Source organism: Vitis riparia, chromosome 13 (genome assembly GCF_004353265.1).
Source record: "Vitis riparia cultivar Riparia Gloire de Montpellier isolate 1030 chromosome 13, EGFV_Vit.rip_1.0, whole genome shotgun sequence".
Taxonomy (NCBI): domain Eukaryota; kingdom Viridiplantae; phylum Streptophyta; class Magnoliopsida; order Vitales; family Vitaceae; genus Vitis; species Vitis riparia.
The window spans coordinates 15,286,663-15,312,175 of NC_048443.1; positions in this window are offsets into that span (position 1 = coordinate 15,286,663).

Below are 25,513 nucleotides of genomic sequence, written 5' to 3' on the forward strand. Positions count from 1 at the left end.
TGGGTCCAAAAGTTCTGAGACATACCATTCCCATTACTATTACTACACTAGTACCTTATCATAGTGAGAGGTTCATATTCCATGAATTATGATGAAGGAATGAGTAACATTGATGCTTGTACTTGGTAAGGACCTATAAAGAGATAGTTAGAATCCTTGTATTTTAATATATTTTAGGTTCTTATAGAAGTACCTAAAGGTATAAAACCCATAGGTGTAAGTTGGTCTACAAGAGGAACATAAGAGTAGATAGGTAGGTTGAGATTTATGTGACTAAATCCCATAGGTGTAAATTGGTCTACAAGAGGAACACAAGAGTAGATGGGTAGGTTAACATTTATGTGATTAAGGTTGTAGTTAAAGGTTATGGTTTGAAACATTGTTTTGATTGTAAAAAACTTTTTCAACATTAGCCATACTTGAATCAATTGGAGTACTCCTCTCAGTGCATCTCATTTATGAGATACAACAACTAAATATTTTCATAGAAAAGGGCCTTGTGTGTATAAGAAGGTGCAAGGAAGCATGGTGGTGTTCTAAGATCTTGTTGTCGTTAGATGATAATTTACTCTTTGAAAATGTTTTAGGGATATCATCATTAGTTAAGATCTGATTATCTACTCCAATCTAGATGAGTATTTAGAAGGGACACAATATCTTCTTAGGATTAAGGTCCATAGGTTTGGAGTTGCCTATATCATGATCAGTGTTCTTGGATATCTCAAGAGAGAAATTTCATTAAGGTCGTATCCTATGCTTCTACAATGGGTAGCCTTATATATGTGATGCGATGTGCTAAACCGGATATTTGCTTGGCTATAAGAATAGTAAGTAGATATTAGTCCAATCCATGTTTACAGTTTTGGGTAGATATCAACCATATACTTAAGTATCTTAGGAGAACGAGGGAACATATTCTTATGAGTCTTTGCATTGAGTTGGTACTCCTTGGGTACCAAGAATTAGACTTTTAGTCTGATGAGGACTCTCGTAGGTCTAACTCTAGGTATGTGTATACTACAAGTGTTTTTTATTGCTTTTGAAGCAACATAGGAAGCCTTTTAGTTTATGGGTAGTTCCCTTGGCTATATTGTCTAAGATCTTGTCATGTGATTAAATTAGGACGATAGAATACTCTAAAGAATTGAAGTATTAGTAGAGGAGGAAACGTATAGAGAGGAAGTCTTACCTTTTTGTGAGATAGTTCATAAAGGTGATATGGTTATGGAGCAAACTCTTTCAATAGTGCCTAGCATGCTTTTGGGGCTAGTGGGAGTTTGTTGGGATTGAACCTCTAAAAGCATGATATGATGTATCAAAAGTTAAACTTCATTATCTCCTTGCAATTCCTTTTATGCATTGACATTGATTTGTGCATTCAACTCTTCTAACTTTGTTACATCATATCTTGCTTTTAGGGCGTGGACCTGCATTTTTCGCATGCTTTCCCACTCGATGGTGAGACTCACTTTTTATTTATGAAAATTTAATTTTAGAAAAAAAGACTTGGAGTCGCCACTTATTTTTCGTTTTATTTTTTTTAAAGGGAAAACGGAATAAGAAAGAAAACCCTAAGTGTGACTCCTTAAAAAGGAAAGACAAATATGAGAAAACTTGAGTCTAAGTTCGAGGGTTAGGTTACCTATTAGGAAGGTACAAAAAGGTAGCACCCCTCTAAGCCCTAAATAAATGTCTTTACTAATTAAGGTAAATATGACAATTGATTTATTAATCTATGGATACCATAAATAAAAAAAATGTATCAAAGCATAAATGAGGATAGAATCAAGAGTCACTCAAACAAAGCAAACATACTTAATAATCAAGGAGAGGAATGTACTTTGTTAGCGTGCTAAGCACTTTCATAAACAAAAGAGTTAGTTTGCAAACAACAATTTCATAATATACGCAATATGCATTTCACCCAAAATCAAGAGACAATGATACAACAATATAGAAGTCAAATAAAGCTAGACAAATTAATCATGAGAATTAAACACGCCAATTAATAGTGATAAGGAGATAAGAAAATGTACCTTGATAGCATATAATAGTGCTTGCATTGAGATGGGGTTAATTCACAAAGAATAATAATGAGCTTAAAGAATAATTAAAAACTAAACCCATATATATAGACATAGTATGTCTTAAATCAAGGAAGGTTCACAAGCGTGTTCAAAAGCGACTAAATTATTGAAAGCAAAGGAATTGTCATTAATAGGGCATAATAGTGGTTTTCAAAAAATAAACTCCAAATAAATGTCAAGAAGTGTTATCTTATCAGAAAAAAAATTAGGCAACATCTTCAAAATGTCTAGATTAATATTCAAAAGGCCAAATCAATGAATCATATCCTAATTAATACTAAATTAAACCACAAATAGGTTACTTCACAGAAAAATTAGCAAGTGATCAAAACAAAAGACTTTACAAAATAAATCTAAACAAAATATCTAGAAGTTGAATTTTATCACAAAAATTTTCATAAAAAATCCCCTATATGTTTAGTTTATCATCCAAGTGGCCAAATTAATTAATTAAATCCCATTTAGTACCAAATTTAATAATGATCATAGTAGGTCCAGAATAGGGCATCTTTGTAAGGCATGCAACGATTGATTTTTTTAATTAACTTAGAGGTGTCCTAAAATCCTAGAAAATTTAAAAATACTAGCTGATATGAAAAATAATCACAAGCAAGATCATGTACATAACATGTTTAAAATTAAATTAACATGTTTAAGATCATATTTCTCGGTGTGATAATTACCCTTAGTCTTCTTTGATGGAAAGAAAAGAGATGTGTTCCCATATTTCATTTATTTTTAGGGAAAATAATATTTAAATGGGCCACAAACTTAAAAATATTTTATTTTATTTTTGTTTTATTAAAATATAAATCGTTTCCAACAATGATCTCTAGTAGTAATGAACTCAACAATAGATCAAACAACTACACTTCAATGGATTGATCTCTAGCAGTGATGAAAATCTCTGTGGATGGAATATCAAGCTTCGATGGTGATGATTCCCTGTCAGTGAGGGAGATCTCCATGGGTGGAATAACAAGCTTCGATGGTAATGAATTGCTGTAGTTTCTAATGATGCGCCAATGAGGCTGATGCATAGGATTCTTTGATGTGCTGTCTTGGAATTTTCCCGAACCGAAAGTGTATAGAGATGGATTCCTCGAACAAAATCACCAAGCCTTGACAACCTCCTGCAACATTGTCTCGACGTTATTTTGGAACCTCAGATCGATCTTGAAGTCTTGGACGATGAAAAGCTATGTGTAATGATCCAGTGCTAATATCGATCTAGTGCACTATTAGTGACCTGCACTGTTATGAAGATTGTGTTGTGCCTTCATGGAGTTTTTTTTATTCCTCTGATGTGAGCCTTTAGATGCCAAAAAGATGAAGACGTTGACAATGGTGAAGATGTAAACCTGTGATAGTTCTCTCAGATGAAGATGTCCAATGGTGATGCCAAGAAATTCCTCGTTCGGAGATGAAGATACAGAAAAAAAATATGAAAATCTCGAAATGACGACATCGACAATGATACCTTTTCTCTCTCCACTAAAGCTCCTCCATATTCCTTAGACTTGTGATTGTTCTTTTTCTCCTCTAAAGTTTCTCAAATTAGTTAATCAATGTCCTGATTCCTTTCATCGAAATCCCTAATCTCCAGAATTTTCATCTGGTATATTATTATCTTCTTGTAAAGAAAATTCCAAGTAACTTCTCAATATTCCTCCCCAAAGTCCGTGATGATGAAGCCTTCCTACAAAGACAATTTGTGGTGATCTATTGATTTACTTGAGAGCTGTATTATGGAAAATGAAGAAATCCATATGTTGATGTGATGCTTGGGAGATGCGAAGCTTCTAACCCATGTGATCATGCTGATGAGAGTGTTTTGCTACTAAATGCATGAATTTGATGGAGATCCTATTGCTATCCAATGGCATCCTCCAAATTATAATAGGCTTGCCTCTAGATTTCTCTCAAGACAGTTGTAACTTTCCTCTAAAAATCCAACAAATGGTCCAATTAATGCATGCTCCCAAGAACTTCCTCCATATGCATGAACTCACCCAGTCCAATTGTGTGACTCTCTTTAATGTGCTTGATGGATGGTTGATGCCAGAAAATGGGTATGTCTTCATTGGTCACATGCCTCTCATGCTAGTGCCTAGTGATTTCCATGAAGATGATGCTACTTCTTTGCATGGCCTGTGATGATTCCCCTCACATGAGACTAGAACATGTGCTGATGCAAAGGTTCTCCCAAGTTGCTGATAGTGCCCATAATTTCCCATGCAACCTCGCAAAGGAAATTTATATATCAATAGCTAGAAGATAAATCACAAATTAATGATAATTAAAAGTCATTTCATGGAAAAAAAAAACTAAAGATTATTCCTTATGCCAAATAAAATCTAAATGCACTCACATGTAATTCAAAATTAAGAATAAATTTCACGTAACCAAAATTAAAGATTAAAATTTTGCAACAATAATTAAAAAAAAATATCGATCAAATATAATTATGTATCAAAATAACCCAATCAAAACTAAAAAAATAAAAATAAAAATTGAACCAATATTCTTCTAATCCTCAAATCAAATAATAAGAAACTGGAATGTCCTAAAAACAATCATAATCAAATAAAGCCCTAAACTAAAAATTAGAGGCTACTAAAATCATGATTGGGATCCCCTTAATCCCTCCAAAATGTCTTTTAAAGAAAGTCCAAAAAATAGTGATCAAAATAGCCACAATGGACCACCAATGAGAGCTTTAAAATAGCTTGAAAAAGGACCGTAAGTTCTCAATAGGGCAACAAAGGATGTAGGAAGGCAATCTTGGATGGAATATGCCAAAAAGACAAAATAAAGGGTTTACATAAGGGCTCAATGTCACACCCCAAAGACCCACTCTAAGGGCGTGATGACCATTTCACATCTCAAACCCGAAGGCTTAAAGTGTAACTTGACCCAAACAATCATCTTGTAACTGGAAGTTACCAATTATCAAATGCCTGTTTAGAGTAGCGGAATAAAATTCTAAAATCTTTAAAACTTAACTTTAAAACTAAGCATCCATAAACCAAAATCCGTTATCCAAATATAATGCAAACTCAAACAATTCAAGTGCTAACAAAATTTTCACAATCTCCAAATCTCAACTTCAGACTATCACAAAAAAAATTTAAAGTTCAATATCTAAATAGCTTCCAAAAACCAAATAATCCAAATGAACATAAACTTATAAGCTAACAAAGTCAAAAAATAACATCCTAAGCAAAATCCTAATGATGACCATTCCCTGACTTAGCCATCACTCCTCGCCCGAACTAAGGGTACCTGAAAAGTAATCAACAAATGGGAATGAGCTCAAAGCCCAATAAGGAACATTAATGCAGTCCATGGATCAAATATTTCAAGTTCACTTGAAAAATAGGAGATATTATAACTAATTATTTTCATAAACCTTTGGGTCAGTTTTGTCAATACATTCAAAACTTTTAACTGTACACTTTCATTTACGATTCAAACATTTTCATATCAAATTCAATCAAAACATTCAAATCATTTATTTACTCTGCTCATCAAACATCAAATGGTGCCTAGTTAGGCGAGACTTTTCAAATAGGTGGCTGATTGCGTGCCTAGCTGGTGTACCTTGAGTTTGGTCCTCAGACATGAGTAATCAACAAAATTTATAACCTATATCACCATGCATTAGGATAGCCTTAGCTAATATAGCATAGTGGCTCTAAGATCGTTCACTGGGAAGGGTTTTCAACTTACAACTAATATCAATTCAAATCTAAATTGGTGCCTTTTCATTTCAAGATTATCTTAAAAAGAAAACATAAACTTTGGTTGAAAAAGGATTAATTTTAAGCTAACTAAAAAGAAAGTAATGGGAATTACTTATGAAGAAAAGCGTTCCTTGGAGTTTTAGGTTCACTGGGGTCGGGCTCCTCATGCAAAAACAGATCTCCGGTCACTTGAATCTTTTCCTTGCATTAGAGACTTAACATATAGTTAATTTTCTAACCGGTGTTGTACATATGTTTCCCTTTAATAGATTTTAACACTAATTCCCTCTCATTGATGCATCTTGCAATGGCTCGTGCCTCTCACCTAGCCTTCACCATTCAAGGTGATCATTAACCTTGGAATTCCCTTCTCAAGCTCGCAAGAGATAACTAATGGATGTCTCCTTAGAGTCCAAAAGCTTACCAAGTGTTGGCAATTCTAGAAAATCCTACCTTCAAGTCACCTCCCAAAGGCTCGCAAGAGGTAAACTAGTGCATCTCAATGGACGGAGATCACTTGCCTTACCAAGTGTTGGCCCAGGTGAATTGAAGGTGTTTTAAGTTAATTAAAAACATTGACATCATTAACGGGTCACACTTTCTCTTCATTAACAGTTGAAACAACAAAACTACCAATTCTTGCATTCTGGGCCTTACCCGACTACTTTAGCTCCAAGGAACAAAATGCCTAGCCACTCATTCTCTGAGGAAACATCCTTAGAGCTTGTTTGGCTAGTAAGATAAATGAATACAATAAAAATGAGAAGGTAAGGCAGAGCAAAGCTCTGTATTTTACTTCCTTTTTAAAACTATACAAAAAGTTCTCTAAGAATAAGCTCCTGAGATATGTCTGTGTTGAAATTAAAAAACAATATATATGAGGTTCTTCACCCTTTTCTCTTACTTAATAACTAAGGAATCCTATAATTGGTGGATTACAAGGAGAAAATGGGGATTTAGACATCAAATATTTGAAGCAAAAAATCTAAAAATGTCGGTTGCAAATATTTGGAAGCACTGAGGAGGATTTCGCAGGCGTGTAAGATGGCTATGAAATTTCGCAAGCTAAAGGACACCATTTCGCAGCCAAAGGCTGATTTCGCAACCTTCCTCTTGTGATTTCGTAGCCAAAGGTTGATTTCGCAGCCTGCGAAATTGGCCTTCAGCTTGGTGTGATCGGCTTCCAATGGCTCTAACTTCTTCATTTCAACTCTGAATCACGCACCATTTAAAGCGTTGGATTTATGACTTCCCAAGCTTCGAAACAACATATAGTATGCATAAATTGAGCTCCAGAAAGTGCTCCAAAAGTGTCCAACAGTTGCTGTCCTCTTGAATTATTCATGTTAGATTTCTCTCTTTGCTTTCCCTCCTTGCATTCATGATTTGCTTATGGAAAAGGACTATAAAGCTTCAAAGCTTTGGTTCTTCATGTTAATGAGCTTCCCATTGCTTTGCCATGGATTCCATAGAACTCTCTTCAATCTTGGATTGCTTTGGTGATCAACTTACTATCAAAAACACCAAAACTTACACAATTTGATTAGAAACGATTGCAAAGGTACTTAATATGCTAATTGAGTTAAAAGGTAATAACTACTACTAAAAAGTGTTTAAAAGAGTTAATTACAAGGTACAAAATAACACTTTTTGAGTAGCAATCAGTGGCTAGCCTCAAATTGTTCCTTTAAGGTGGACGAAACCAAACACTACTAGTACTAGTAACCTCTAACCAAACCCTTAGAGGCTGGGGTCCAAATCAATTACATTCCCCTCCAAGAAATGTAAATGTGAACTATTATATCCCATTGACAAGGGCCAAACAAACCAGAGTCAAACACTTATTTCAATTATTCAAATTTGCAAAACATAATATCTTCACATTTTTTTGTTGTAAAAAAAATATAAAATTCTAACATACTTTTCATGCAAAACATATTTCATCCATGCATAAAACGAATAATAACTCAAAATGTTTCCAAATGATGTATATAAAAATTTGTCTCTAAAAAAAACAAATGCATTAATTTCCCATACCTTAAAAACACTTAGAAACCTTGAAGAGTTTAGCCCCAAGAATCTAACTCCCACCTCACATAACAAAAAGATACCATTATCACAAAATCATTTTCCAACTTCTTAACCAATAACAACTTAATTAATTAGTTTCCTTTTATTTATTTTATTATATTTTATTATTAATTAATTAATTAATTAATTTTTTCAAAAATTCATCGTCAATAATTTGTTTCTAATTCCTAAACTAAATTGAATTTCTTAGAAATATTTATTTGAAATAATTTCTCTCATCACTTCATACAAGAATTTATTTATTTATTTAATCCAAACCCATCATTATGTAGGTTTCCTAGACCTACTTCTTCTTTTAATAATATCAACCTATATATATATCCCATCCCATATTCTATATGCCATTTAACTTTTCAAAGTACACATACCAATTCTACATGTCATTTGACTTTTCAAATCACACACACCAAACGACACCATCTTCAAAATTTCTTCATTTTTTTTCTTTTACATATATATATATATATCCCATCCCAGATTCTACATGCCATTTAACTTTTCAAAGTACACATACCAATTCTACATGTCATTTGACTTTTCAAATAACACACACCAATCGACACCATCTTCAGAATTTCTTCATTTGTTTTTCTTTTTTTATATACCCAATCACGTCTCAAGTCCTTCCTCAAAGACTTATTCCACGTTATTATTTTTATTATTTTTATTTTTTTTCTGCTCTCTGTCAACTGCAACTTCGAAAATGTATAATGTCCATTTTTTTTTCTTCAATAGAAAATCTAGAATTTTTTTTATCTTTCAATAGTACTAACAAAAATCAAAAATCAAAATTTTCATTAGAGATTTTATCATTAAGGTTATTACCAAAAACTTAGTAATTTGATGGAAATAGATTTCTTTGAATGTATTTCCGAGATAAAGTATTTATTAATTGGATTTTCGTAAGAAAATGAGAATTTTATGAAAAAAGATTTTAAAATTTTGAGAATAAATATTTTATCAAAATTTATTTTTGAAAAATACTCTTGGAAATTTAAAAATTTTCATAATTGGTATTCTCCTATTACATTAGGTTTTTAGTTAGGAAATAAATATTTTTGGAAATTCTCCAAGTAGATAATTTATTTATCAAAGTAATTACTAAAGTTTTAAAATTCTCTTATCTATCTCAAAAGATTAATTAGGAGAAGGCCCTAGGCAAGTTCACGACCTCCATTGTCAAGCTTATCTTGATTTGGTTTCATCACCACCCCCATAATGGGTTGGGCCTTAGGAATCATAAGATATGAACTCTTCACATGGATTAGACTAGATATGTCTATAGTGGGAGTGACCACCTCCACAATAGGGTTCCTTACTTGGTGACATTGATAGTTCAAGGATAATGGTTATACACTTTACTTGGATATGAAGTGGTGGAATCGCCCACTACTGTCCCACTTACATAGTCCAAGGACAAACTTTAAGGTATGTTGATATTTCCTTAGGTACCTTCCATGGTTAAAGCAGAGCAATCAATTTGAGAGGGTTTTTAACTAGTGATAAGGTCAGAACCTACCCTACATAGGCTTGATTCTTATGATATTAGGATACATTGTAAAGGGATATGTAGTCTTAAGAGCTCTATAGTTTTGTTAAACTATTGTCATGCCTGAATACTCAATTATGTTATATGTATGGTTGTTTTCTTTGTTACAAATATCATGTCTACTTTAGTAATCGTTCTTTCTCACTTTAGACAAAGCTCAACTAATCATTTAGACTCAACATTATAATTTAGATATAGTAACTAGTTGCAAAGATGCTAATTTGGGTAGAGCTAGTCATTCCTTGTGATATTACCTAGTAGAAAGAAAGAGTGGTATATTAAAGGTGGCATTAGATGGATTAGAATGCCAAGTGTTTCATACTTGGATATTTAGATAATGTGTTGCAAAAGCCGTTATGATTGAGCCCCTAAAAGCAAGACATAATGTAACAAAGTTAGAGTTACCTATCCTCTTGTTATTCCTTTTACGCATTGACATTGTTTTGAGCATTCAACCCATATTTCTTACATTGTACATGACTTGGGTGCATTAGGAGTTGCTAGAGGATACAAGTTATAGGTTCCTTGTAAGTAGATAAGTTGTCCACATTCAGTTCATAGATTTAGACAATCTAGTAGAGACTATAGTGTACTACCCCTAATTGGAGGGATGACTTGTCTTGGCCATCGAGGTGAGTTTCCCATGGTGAGTGCACTAGTGTATGTGATGCACATTAGACAAGACCTATGGTGAGTCATGGTTTCAGACTATCAATTGTCATGATTCACCAAGCTACTATACTGCATGGATTCTCAACCTTGAGAGGATATTGAGCCTGTGCTAAAATCAACAAAAGTATTTGACTTATAAGTGAGACCCTAAAGTGGTCATATATCCTTATGGATTAGGTCACTATTGATGGGGACTAGTGGCAACAGTTATTCTCAATAGAAGCACCATGATATCTCATAGGATTGAGACAATGTGTCCTCTTAGGTGATCCAAAGGACACGTGATCATGAAATCTATGGTTGTAGTAATTCTTTTAGTGAAATTTGACATATGCTTCTTAGAGCTTGAGTATGTTAGTTGATCACATCATAAGTGGGATCTATGACTCAAGGACTAGAGACGTAATCATGATAGGTGATAACACTACCTTGTTAGATTACAAAAACTAGTTAGTATGGAGTCTGCATATAGTAGGTCACATACCCGATCTCTGTCTCAGTGTTATTTACAAAAGGTATTAAAGTACAATTGAATTTTTGTAGTGGGATATGAATCAACTTCAAAATTGGATTTTGAGGGAGTTAGTACTCTTATGGGTCTTAGTGGTCCTTGCTTTGAGCTCACATACCATGTTGCCATGGTTTTTGAGGATTGGTTTAGCTCTTGGTTTACTCTTGTGCATAAGGGCATTTTGTTAATTACATAAGATTGTATAGGGGATAGTGAATAAGGTCTCTAGATTGGGCTAATTGACTGATTAGATGACTCTGTAAGGTTAATTAATCCATTATGACATGTTTTGGGCTAGATTAAGTGACCTTATAAATACCCCTTTATGGGGTTAGGGTTTCCTAATGACTTTGATTAGTCGTCTTTCACCTCTAAAGGGAAAGAAACAGAGTCTAGGCATTCACTTTCTAAAGTTCACTCTTTGGAGTTCCATGGACATGGTTTGAGTTATCGAGCAAAAGACTTTGGGTGTACGAGACCTCTAGAGCATTTAGACACATTCTTCACTGTGATGATCCAGGTATGAATTTCAAATCTCTATATCTTTATTCTAAAATGGTTTTAAAGCTATTATTTTCCATTCCATTAGATCTAAAGATCCTTAGGGATAGATGTATTGCACCCTACAAGATCCAAGACATGGGAATAAAGTAATCTTAGGTTCCCAACAATTGGTATCAAAGCCCTAAGGTAGGTTCTAGCATGTTAGATCCCTTATAGGATATGTTAACTCTATTTTATAGGGTTATTTTATTTATCTCATGGACCTAGGGATGAATGTATGTGGATTTTCATTATAATATGATGGTTATAATTATGATTGGATTGTTTGTTTTCTCTACATTGGGTTGTACATCCCATAAGGGGTATTGAATTTTTATTTGATTGTAAAAGTATTTTATTTTCAATAGTTAGGTTGTAAGCTCCATTATAGGAGCATAAGAATTTTTATTATTGTAAAAATTTAGTTTTTTTATATCCATCTATGGTAACCCAAGAGAAAAGAAAGAATCTTGAAGTTTCTTTTCAAGATTCTTGGAAGTTCTCATTTTGAGATCCGTGGTAGCATAATGACATCAACTTGGACTCAAAATTAGGACTATCTCCCATGAGTTTCTTGTAATAAATCGAAATTTAGAGTTGAAATGAGGGAGCTATGGCCAATTAAAGCAAGGTTATGCAAAGAACATCACAACATAGTGACAACAACTTTGTCACAATTGGGACTATCTCTAATAGGTTTTTTTGAAGCTTAGAAAGTAAAAAATCCAACACTTCAAAAGGTTCATAATTTAAAGTTGAAACAAGGGAGATATGACCCATTAAAGCAAGGTTGTGTAAAGAGCATGCTATTTCGGGATTGAGTTCGGACAAAATTGGTTTTGGTTGTTTGAGCTCTATTTTTAGGCTTCTTGTTGGGTTCATTTTTTGTGGCAATTAGGCCTTTTAGGGTTTTTTTTTTTTAAAAAATTATTAATCCTAATCTTTAGTTGTAGGACTATTTGGTAATTTAGATTTTATCCAATCTTTAATTACCAAATATGCAATAGGATTCCTAAAGGCCATGAGAATATTTTTATTTAATTTTTCCCTTGTTTTTATTATATGCTATCTTTGTTAATTGCATATGTGGCCTTAAGATATTTTGATATTCTAAATTGGATATAAATTTTCATGGATTTTTCAAAATTGGAAAACTTATTTACATTGAAATGTGCATGATTAGGAAATTTTATATTAAGAAAAGATAAGTCGGAAAAGGATTAAGAGTTTTTTTTTTTCCTTTTTAAAATTAATTTTTAGAGATTTAAATTTTATTTGAAATCTTCTCAAATCTTTGAGATCTCTAAGAATAAAAAGTTTTTCCTTTTAAGAAAGAACTTTTAATTTTCCAAATCTTTATGAAATAATATTTTTCCTATTTTGCACAAGATTCGAATTTAAAGAAAATAAGTCAATTTTGGAACTTCATGATAGATAATTTATAATTAAGAAGGTTACCAAAATAAGTGTTCAAACATAAAGAAAAGTATTTTGTATTCTTAGTAATTTTTCATAAGAAGTGTTTTCCAAGATTATTTATTTAAACTAGTTGTTACTAATAAGAACGGTATTCCTTTTGGAACTATCCACTTGGTTTTGGGATAGGTGGTTCTCTAGGCTTTCCCCCCTAAGAGAAGGAGAACTATACCTATGATGGTCCTCTAGCCTCTTCCCCCTTGAGAGGAGGAAACCGTTTTTTTGTATATGGATAGTTCAAGGATAAGAAATAAGATAGCAATTCCTTTAACATAGGAGTCTTAATTTAAAAGACAAATAATGGATTTGAAAAATCTCATGATAGAGAATTTATGATAAGAAGGGTTGCCAAAATATGTTTGGAAACTTTTAGTAATTTGATGGAGATATAAAATATTTTGAAGATACTTTCCAAAATGGATTGTTTAATTCATTTTAAGGAAATAAACATTTTTGGAAGTTTTTCATAGAGAATATTTTATCCATTAAGGAATTACTAAAAAGTTATGTTTTTTGGTAGTATTTATTGGAATAAATTATTATGAAGTTTCCATGAGAATATTTATTAGATTAGAAAGGTATAAGAATGAGGAAAGTAAATTTGTGAGTAATTTTGAATGCAAGAAGCTAAAACTCTTTTCTTAGATAAGGTGCTCTTTAAGATTTTCGAAATCTCATAAATTGGTAATTCCTTATTACATTAGAGTTTCCAATTTGGAAAATAAATATTTTGAAAATTTTCATTATTGATAATTTATCATTAAAAGATTATTACCAAAAGGTTTAGTAATTTGATGGAAATAAATTTCTTTGAAATATTTTCAAGATAAAATATTTAGTAATTGGAATTGTATAGAGAAAGAGAATTTTTTGAAAATAGGTTTTAAAATTTTGAGATTAGATATTTTATCAAAATTCATTTTGAAAAATACTCTCATGGAAAATTTAAAATTTTCATGATTGACATTCTCCTATTACATTAGCTTTTCAATTAGGAAATAAATATTTTTGAAAATTATCAAAGTAGATAATTTATTCATCAAAGTAATTACTAATGATTTAAAATGTTCTTATCTATCTTAAATTTTAAGTGGGAAAGGGCCTTATGCAAGCCCATAATCTCCATTGTCAAGCCCATCTTGATTTCGGTTCATTACCACCCCACTAGTGGGTTGGGCCCTAGGAATCAAGGGATATGGACTCTCCATTAGGATGAGACTTGACATGTCTGTAGTTGAAGCAATCACGCCACCAGTGGGGTTCCTCACTTGGTGACATTGATAGTTCAAGGACAATGGTTATAAACTTATTATTGGATATGAAGTGGTTGAATTGCTCAATGTGATCCCATTTGCATAGTCCATGAGCCAAATAAAAAGTATGTTGATTTTGCCTTTAAATAGCTTTCATGGTTAAGGCAAAATGATAAATTTGAGAGCGTCTCTAACTAGTAATAAGGTCATGATGACTTGCCCATCGTAGTCTTGATTCTTATGATATTAAAATGCCTTGCAAAAGGACATGTAGTTTGAGAGAATTACATTTTTGTTAATTTAATTACCAAAATCCTTGAATGCTTAATTATGTCATATGCATGGTTATATATAATTTTTTTATTACAAATATCTTGTCGGTTATTTATTATAATTTTCTTTCTCACTTTGGACCAAGCCCAACTAATCATTTAGACTAATTTTATTCTGGATATAGTAACTAATTGCATAGAAACTAGTTTAGGTAGAACTAGCTATTCTTTATGAACTAACCTACCAAAAAGAAAGAGTGGTATATCAAGGTGGTATTAGACAGATTAGAAGACTAAGTGTCTAATACTTGGATATTTGGATAATGTGTTGTAATAGCAACACATGTCTATTACTAGGAATTTTGATATTCTCTTTTTGGTTTGCAAGGGTTATCTGGTGATAAGGGCAAGTTAACTTAGATGAGCTACCCTTAGGAATATTATGAACACTGGGTGTTATATGATGTTTGAGACCTTGCTAGTTTCCTTCTAGATGGTTAAGAGGATACTCAAAGGACATAGGTGTGTTCATATGGGAGTTAAGGGTTCTTCAGGTTATTCTACCAAGAAGAAGAAGAACAACACTAAATAAGGAAAGTTCAGGAAATGAATAAGAGATCAAACTCAAGGGTAGGTGATTCTTTTGTGACCTTTTAGGACACTAGAAAAAGAATGTCCATCATTTTATTTACTTAAAAGAAAAAGGAAACTATACATCATTTTCTCATTGTTAAATATTTAGTGGTGGATTTCACCATTTATGGTGTATAGATTCTAGGCCTATTGTTAGTAAGTTCTTATAGGGTGTACAATAAATGAGAAGGTTAAATGATGGGATTGTACTTACCTTAATTAATTCCAAGGTTAGTTGTGTAGGTTAGTGGGAAGTAATATCTTCATCTTTTATATGTATTCCATTATCACTTTGCCAAGTGATTAGAATAGTCAAATCTTAGGATTGAACCTAGCACTAATTAAACATTTGGTATCTAGACCTAGGTCATATTAATCTAAATAGGATCCAAAAACTGGTCAAGTCTAAACCTTTTGAGTTCAAAATATCTTCCAGTCTATGATTCCTGTATAGATGCTAAAAATGACTAAGAGGCCATAGAAACCATGGAATGTTTGGAATTCATGCATATTGACATATATGGAACTTTTAGTATCCATGCATGGAGAGGGTATGGGTATTCATCACTTTTAGTGATGGTTTCTCTTAGTTTAGATATGTACATAGGAAATTCGATGCCTTGGATACATTCAATAAATTTAAGGCGGGATTTCATAACCTATTGGGTAAATATATCAGACACTTCAATTGGACCGAAGTAATGTGTTTACTAAGTTAGATTCTTTCCATAAGAAGCATGGGATTATATCCCAATTATGTGCATGCACCAGAGACTCCACTACGAAATAGAAAGGTGGAAAGAATATATCAACCTTGGAGACACATAGTGAGATCGATGATTATTGATTTTCTCATCACTTCCCATATTCTTTTGAGGATATGTCTTAGAAACTATGTTATACCTTCTCTACCTTAAGAGATATATCAGTTTATAGGATATTTAAGAGGATTTCAAGGTTATTACCTTTATAACCAAATCATCATAAGATATTTGTTGTTACAAATGTTAGATTTTTTATGAAGACTATATGATAAGGAATAAAGCAAAAAGTGATATAGATTAGAGGATACACTAGAAGATGGTCCCACATTGTACAGGATATTATGGATTCAAAAGTTAGAGACATACCATTCTTATGATTTCTAGTACACTAGTACCTCATCATAGTGAGAGGTTTATATTCCACGGATTATGATGAAGTAGTGAGTGATTTTTATGCTCATTTTAGGCAAGGAGCTATGAAGGTATAGTTAACATCCTTGTATTCTAACATAGTTTGGGTAGAAGAACTTGAAGGGATTAAATCCATAGGTTTTAGTTGGTTTGCAAGAGGAACAAAGAAGTAGATGAAAAGTTTAAGTTTTGTGTGGCTAAGCTATAACTAAAGGTTATAGTATGAAACTTTGTTTCAATTGTGGAAACAATAGCCATACTCAAATCCATTAGAGTGCTTATATCCGTTGTGGTGCATCTCATTTATGAGATATATAACAAAAAAATTTCATAGCAAAAAGCCTTGTGTGTACAAGAAGATGTAAAAAAACATGGTAGTGCTTTTAGATTTTTTTAGGTGGATGACAATCTACTTATTGGGAATGATGAGGGGATATTGGCATCAATCAAGATTTGTTTGTCTACTCATGTCTAGATCAAAATCTATAATGGGCATAATATATTCAAGGGTTTAAAGCTCTTCAAGACTATAAGAATAGGAAAATTGCACTATATCACCTACATTGATGAGCATTTGGTCAAGTGCATGATGTTGAACTCCAAGAATTGCTACCCTTTAGGTCTAGAGTTATCTTTCTTAGGATCAATGTCCTTGGACATCTACGGAGAGAGATTGCATTAAGGTGATATCCTATGCTTCTATAATGGGTCACCTTAAGTATGTGATGTTATGTGCTAGACCAGATGATTACTACCCAAAAGTGCCATTTTACACCTTTAAGTCATTATGTTTTAAGCACTTTTGTGTAGTAATTCTTCACCTTTATTCCAATTGGCATGTTAAGGACCTAGCAATGACTTCTAATCATATTTGTGGCTAGTTTTAGTGTTTTGACATCTTTTTGGATCATTAAGACAAGCCAACCAAAGAAGAAAAGCAAAGAGAAGCAAAGAAAATCAAAAGAGAAGCAAGGAGGAAATCTGAAGTGAGCAGCTTCAGTGTTCTTTGACACTTTTGGAGCACTTCCCGAAGTCCATTTTTTACATGCTATATACCGTTTCGAAGCTCAAGAAGTCAAGAATCCAACGCTTCAAACTGTGCATGATTTGGAGCTGAAACGAGGAAGTTATGACCTTCGGAAGAGAACTGCTCCAGGTGTGCGAAAATTTCGCACACCTTCTGAAGGGTGTGCGAAATTCGCATACCTGTGCGAAATCCCTCTTGAGGTGTGCGAAATTCGCACACCCCCTCCCCTGTTTTGCCGACTCCACTTTAGATATTTTCTTAAGTTTCTTTTGATGTAATTTCCTTTTTTCTCCTTGTAGCAAGCCAATGAAAAGCTTTGCTTTTGTAAAAACTATATAAGGGGTGGAAATCACCTCTTGAAGACATGGAACACGAGTGTTGAGCTGAACACTTAGCAATATACAGAGCACTCTTATTTTCTATTTTCTCGTTACTATTTTCTCTTTCTTGGAAGCCAAACAACCTCTGAGGATGTTTTCTCAGAGGATGAGAGGCTAAACTCTTGGTTTCTTGGAGTGAAGGAAGCTAGGTGAAAAGTCCAGATGAAAAGTTGGAAAATTCTCGTGCATTAAATTCAGGTAGTTGAAGTTCATAAATGGCTTTTTAATCCAAAGTTTTGCTTTAAATCCCTTAGAATCACTTTGAATGGCCAATACATGGTAAGCTTCAGGTCTTTATGGATGCTTATTGCTAGATCCATATTAGTCCATTAGTTATCATGTACGAGCCATTGGAAAGTGGTTCAAGGTGAAGACCTATATAGTATCTAAAGCCATTAATGGACCTTGACTACCATTTCTATTGATTTTTATGGATTAAATCTTCATTGTTAAACCTACACCGGTTCGGGAAATAACTATAGGTTAAATCCCCAATGCGAGGAGAAAAATCCGGAATTTTCCACTTTGCATTCTAAACTTGATCCTAGCAATCCTTAGCTCCGAGAAACTTTCTTTCTTCCATTTTTAATTAGTTTATGTTAATTTAGTTTCAAATACTTTCAAAACAAATTTTATTTTCTTTTTAAGCTTTAAGTTTTTGATAAAGGAAATCATTAAATTTAATTTCTAATCATGAGTATATCACTGGTAGAATGAAAACCCATCCCAGAGTTCGACCCTAGAGCCACTATACTATAGTAGCTTTGCTACACTAGTATGAGGTCATAGGTTTTATAAATGTTTTTGATTAAATGACCCGATTGGGTCTCTCATGCGAATCACCAGATATTTGCTTTGTTATAGGAATGGTGAGTAAATAGTAGTCTATTCCATAATTAAAGTCTTAGACGGATGTTAAGTATATACTCAAGTATCTTTGGAGAATGAGGGATTGTATACTTATGAGTTTTTGCATTAAGTTAGCACTTCTTAGATGTCAGGAATTAGACTTTCAGTTTGATGAGGACTCTCACAAGTTTACCTCTGGTTATGTATGCTCTACATGGTTTTTTATGTTTCTAAAGCAACAAAGAAAGTTAAATGGCTTAAAATGTTCCTTATAGGAACTAAGGGTAATTCCTTTAGTTGCATCATTCAAGATCTTATTTTAGATAATAGTAGGATGGTGGCATAGTTTAAAGAACTAAGGTACCACTGGTAAAGAAAACACATAGAGAAGATGTATTACCAGAATTAGTGAGATAATATATAAGGATGATGTGACTATGGAGTAGATTCTTTTTGCAATGCCTAATCTACTTTTTGAGGCTAGTGGAAATTTGTTGGGATTGAGCCCCTAAAAGCAAGACATGATGTCACAAAGTCATACTTGACTAACCCCTTATTATCCTTTTTATACATTGACATTGATTTGAGTATTCAACCCATATCTCTTACATTGTACATGACTTGGATGGATTAGGATTTGTACAAAAGATACAAGTTATGAGTTCTTTGTAAGTAGATAAGTTTTCCATAGTTAGTTCATGGATTTAGGCAATCTAGTAGAGATTTTAGTGCACCACCTCTTAATTAGAGGGATATCTTGTCTTGGCCATCAAGATAGATTTCCCATGGTAAGTGCACTAGTGTATGTGATACACATTGGATAGGACCTACGGTGAATCATGACGTAAGGCTATCAATTGTCATGATTCACCAAGCTACTATACTATAAGGACTCTCAACCTTAAGAAGATATTAAGCTTGTGCTAAAATCAACAGAAGGACTTGACCTATGGGTGAGACCCTAAAGTGGTCATATAGCCCTATGGATTGGGTCACTATTGATGGGGACTAGAGACAACATGTATTCTCAATAGAGGCACCATGATATCTTATAGGATTGAGATAGTATGTCTCTTTAAATGATCTAAAGGACATTTGATCATGTAATCTGTGATTGTAGTTATTCCTTTAGAGGAAATTAACATATACTTCTTGGAGTTAGAGTGTGTTAGTTGATCACATTATAAGTGGGATATGCGATTTAAGGATTGAAGAGGTAATATTGATAAGTGATAGCACTACCTTGTTAGATTATAGACACCAGTTTATAGGAAGTCTGCATGTAGTGGGTAGTAGGTCACACACCCGATCTTTATCTCATTGTTATTTACATAGGGTATTAAAGTGTAGTTGATTCTCTATAGAGGAATGTTGAATCAACTTCAAAATTGGATTATGAGGGAGCTAGTACTCCTATGGGTCCCCATGGTCCCTGTTTTAGGTCCATATACCATGTTGACACGATTTATAAAGGTTGGATTAGCTCTTGGTTCACTCTTATGTATAAGGGTATTTTGGTAATTACGTAAGGTTGCATAATGGATAATGAAGAAGGTCTCTAGTTTGGACTAATTAATTAATTAATTAAATGACCCTATATGGTTAATTAAACAATTAGGATCCATTTTGGGCTATATTAAGTGACACAAGCTTATGTGGGCTTAAGTTACATAAGCTTAGGAGAACCTTATAAATACCCTTTTATGGTGTTAGGGTTTCTTAATGACTTTGATTAGTTGTCTTTCACCTCCACAATGAGAGAGAAAGAGAGTCTAGGCATCCAATTTTCCAAAGTCCACTCTTTGGAGTGCCATGGACATGGTTTGAGATATCGGGCAAAAAACTTTGGGTGTATGAGACCTCTATAGCATTCAAACACGTTTTTCACCGCAAATAAACTAATATGAGAACATCCAAATCTAGGTATGAGTTTCAAATCTCTACATCTTTATTCTAAAATGGTTTTGAAGCCATTATTTTCCATTGTGTTAGATCTAGAAATCCTTAAGGATAGATGCATGCACCCTATGAGATGTAGGGCATGAGAATGGGGTAATCTAGGGTTCTTGGCAACAACAACACATGTTTATTATCGATGACTTTGATATTCTTGTTCCAGTCTACAAGGGTTATTTGGTGATAAGGGTAGTTTGGCTTAGATAAGCTACCTTTAGGACTATTATGAACACCAAGTTTTATACAATCATAGAGACTTTAATAGGCACTACAAGAAATTATACTTTTAACTACGAATAAAGTTGGAAGGTTGTCACTAAATGATTTAGTGACAATATTTTGATTGCCACAATCCTACAGGTACAAGTGCTATTACTAAATGTTGTAGCCACCACTTTAAAATGTTACAGTTAATTGTTATAGTTTTAGTTATAAGATTTTCTTTGTAGGTAAATATATGTTTTTAGTGACAATAATTGTTGTCACTATTGCAAATTATAATTACAACAAAAAGTACAAAGATATCACTAAATGATTAAATTTTAAATTATTTATTACCATTAATGTGAGTTTTTAGTCGAAATAATACATTATTATCAAAGTTATGCTTTTAGTGACAAATTAATGTTGCAACTAAAAGAAGTGTTTTAGTGACAATATTTCTCACTAATATATATATGCTACACTTTTTATTATAATTTTAAATTGTACTTAAATATATATTTTTAGTCACAATTAGTGAGTTTATATTGTAACTAAAAGATTTATTGTAATTGTATATTTGCTACACTTGTTACTATGATTTTAAATTGTTGTTAAAAATATATTTTTAGTTGTAGTTAGTGACAAGTTTATATTGCAACTAAAAGAAATGTTGTAGTGACAATTATTTATCACCATTGATATGCTCCATTTTTTACTACAATTTTACATTATTGTTAAAGATGTATTTTTAGCTGCAATTATGTATAATTAGTAAATATTTTCTTTTGTTATTATAACATACTAACATCAATAATGTGCATTTAGCTTCATTTATACAATGTTACAAACTAAATACCTATATATATATATATATATATATATATATATATATATATATATATATATATATATATATATATATATATATATATTCATGAAAGAACATATTAGTGGCCATTCAACATTGTTCCTAAAAGTGTAAAATAAATAATTTTAAATTATTGAATTTGCTTTTGCATTTCATGTTTATGCTTTTCCAAAATTTGCTTATATGTAAATGATAATATAAAATATTCACTGCTAACATAAATTTAATATATAAGTTTTCATATTCAACTCATATAAATCACCCAAATATATTATTCAAATTTAAATAAAATTAAATCGTATATTTGAGTTGAACATGATAAAAAAAAATATAAACAAAACATAAAGTCATAACCAACAAGCTTTGTTATTGTATAATTTCACATTTCTCTAACCGAAAACTAAAATAAATAAAGAATAAAAAGATTATCATCACAACAAAATATCACAAATTCAATAAATTCAAAGTCATAAATTAATATACTCAAACTTAAAATTAACTTAATATGCAATGGTATTGAAATTTAATAATAATAACCTTCTTCCCAAACAAGCATAACCAATAAATTAATTAAGTCAATCTCAAACTAAGCCCTGTAAGACATGACTTCTCTACCTCTAAAAATTTCGAAGATCTTTCAACCTATCATCAGTAGACATATCAACAAGGAATTTATGTCCATATAATGACTATGCTTTCTAGATTAAACATATTATGTAAGAAGGATAATTATAAGTTTTAAGCATGTGTTAATAACAACAACAACAACTATAACCTTCTTCCCAAATAAGCATTACCAATAAAAATAATTTAGATATTCTCAAATTAAATGAAAATAAGTCAATAATCTTGTAAAAAAAATAGCATAAAATACACAAAACCAAGAAGCAAAACCAATTTTTGTAAACACTGTAAGACATGATTACCTTTACCTCTAAAGATTTTGAGGATCTTTCAACCTATCATCATTAGACACATCAACGAGGAATTCATGTCCACATAATAACTATGTTTTCTAAATTAAACATATTACGTAAGAATGATAATTATAAGTTCTAAGAATATGTAGTGTTTGTGTAATTTTTCATATTTCATAATTAACTTATAATTTAAAAGAGATCTTATGTTGTTAGAATGGAATGACATCTAAATTTTTTCAAACTCTTTGAATTGTTGTAAAATGGTTGTAAGTTGAGACTGAATGACAACTTGAACTTGATCATTCAAATTTATTTGTTGTGATGCTACTTAGGACTCTAAGTACTGTAGTTGTGAACCCATCTCACTCATAACCTTCCTATCTTCTTAAGCTTTCCTTTTGAATTCTTCATTTTCCTTCTTTAGCTTCTTGTTGATTTGTTTCTGAAGTGAAGATGTCACACGTTTTGGCCCAGCTCCATAATCACGTATATATCCCAAACACTCTAATCCAAACAAGAGCTCAAACCTTTGATCCTCGGTCATGTCTTCCTTAATTGGTTGTGACTCTAACCTCCTAGGCTCATACAAATGAGCACGATAATTTACATAGACTTCTTGTGATCTCAAATTAACCCAACTATTCTTCATCTTGCTAAATTGAGTAGTAAACCACGAGTGAGTTCAGGAAGGTAAATCCTTGGTCTCAAGATCACTCTGTCATTACACAAATCAATACATAAAGATACATCTTTATGAAAACAAATAGATTCAAAATGTTAGGAACTCTCACATTATCATAACTTATTCACGCAAAATCCTTTGTCCCATTGACATGACCGATTTTTTGTTTCCCTCTATTCTTTGTGTTTCTCTTGCTCATTTTCTAAATTAAGAAAACTACACATTATAAGGAACAAACCAAAAAATGGTACATTGGAAATGTATTATAAAAGTTAGTACCTTAAATTCTTCTGATCCAAAATATCTAACTAGCATAGCCCAAGTATTTTCATTCACACTTAGTAGAGGATTTTTTAATCTCGTTTCATCATTGTCATACTTGCAATAATAATCCTTGTGCAATCTATGCCTATAGTCCTTATATTGACGGTTTAGTTGTTGATATATAGATTCTTGGATATGAGGCCCCTCTTCTAGAGTCAACTTTTGATATAAAATATTGTAAGAATAAATACATATATGCAAGGTATCACACTAAGTATATGTAGAAAATTTTAAATTGGCATACAAATTTGTTATAAAATACATATATGCAAGGTATAATACTAAGTATATGTAGAAAATTTCAAATTGGCATGCAAATTTGTTAAAGTACATTAGTTACCTTTGTAGCAATCCACATATTCTTTTTGTCATCATTTGGAATTGCCTTCCATTTAGGAAATTGAAGCAAAGCCATTTGTTTAACAATAATTCCTAACTTAGTTATTAATGCTTGTGCATTATGGCCAAGGACTCGTATCAAGTGTGGTGGAATTTCTATCCTTAGCTTTTCCCTTGCATGTCTTTCTTTCACAATTCTACCACCCTTAGTCTTTTCTCGCCATTTTTTCTTAGGTGTGCATGGAGATAATCAAGAAAATAATATAACTTTTAATTCAATTATAAAATATATTTGATATTTCATAACAAAAAATAATTGTATAATATATAAAAAAAAACTTACAATTAAAATACTTGTGTTGCTAATGATATTCTGATTTGGAGCAAATACCTCCAACTGTTATGAGTCTAAGAGTCTTATCTTAGTTGAATGTTGTCTTCTTACACAACTTTTGTTAACCATATTTATGTTATATCCTACAATATTTTGCATTAAACTTAATAATTGAATATAAATATGTGACAATAACAACACCTTTACATGCATAAGATTTAAAAGTATGCAAATATATATATATAGCCAAAAAAATTGTGAGCAATAAATATAAAATTTGATTGACATAAATTTTGAAAGAAAAATAATATGAGCATATCATAACAATTACATTAAATAATCACTATCACTATTCACATCAATGTTCATTTCATCCTACTCAGAGTTAGAATTAATGAGAGAACAATCCTCTTCACTTCGATCATTACTAAAAGTGTCTAAATCATCATTTACCTTTTCATCATGAATTAAATGACTTGTATCAATAGAAATTGGAGGAATATCAACCCTATGCCATGAGAAAATGTCATCACCACCAATTTTCATAGTGTTACTAACATTAAGTGACTCATTATGTTGATATGGCTCACTATCAGTGCTTAACACTTCATCTTCATGTTCTGGAACATCATACAATTCTCGAGATTGTGTCTTCACCATAACTTTCCAATTACTGCCTATCTTGGTGTTGTTGACATAAAAGATTTGTTCAATTTGTGAGGCTAGCACAAATGGTTCATTAGTATTCCATTTCTCTGTGACATTAATACTAGTGTAATTATATTTATCTATTTGAAATCCTCTACCTTCATGATCAACATCCCCCAATCACATTTAAATAGAAAAACCTTATTCTCACCAAAAAAATCTAAATGAATTATGTCAGTCAAAATACCAAAGTGATCTTTATTCCATGTTTCATGATCTCCCTTTACCATCACACTGCTATTTTGATTTTTTTTGAAGCATCTCATGATATTTTATATGAAAGCGTAAGCCATTAAGGATGAAACCCTTATATCATGTGACTCTTCTATTTGGGCCTCTTGCTAAGTTAAGAAGTTTCTCATTTTTTTGTGCACTCCTTTGATTGTACAATTGTGTAACCTATTCAAGTAAATGAATATAAATGAAATAAACTAGTGTTATAGTAATAAAGAAAAGTTCTTTTTTATAATTAATTTTGGATGTGAATAAAAATCAAATCTTTTGTAAATAAATTGAAACGTTGTGAGTAAATAAGTTTAAAGTATTTAATTTGGAATTGTTCCCAATATAAATAAACTTCTTTTGAATTTCCTTTGAAATGTTGTAACCTTAACAAATAATTAAATTCTATTTTGTTCATTCACATTCATTAATTGTGTACATTCTTGTGTACTCTTTTCTCACCTCATGGCTTATATGTATCTTGTTGTCCTATTATTGGTATCCTTGATTAATTAATCAATTGTCAGGATTCTCTTTATTCACTTAGTAGAGATCGTAGGTATACAACCTTAGACGAGTGTTACGGTTTAATCATTGCACCTTCTCAATAGGTAACCTGATCCGTAGACCTAGACTCGGGTTTTTTAAAGGTAGACTTTTCCAAAACTTAAAGAGCCATTTTTTTTTTAGGA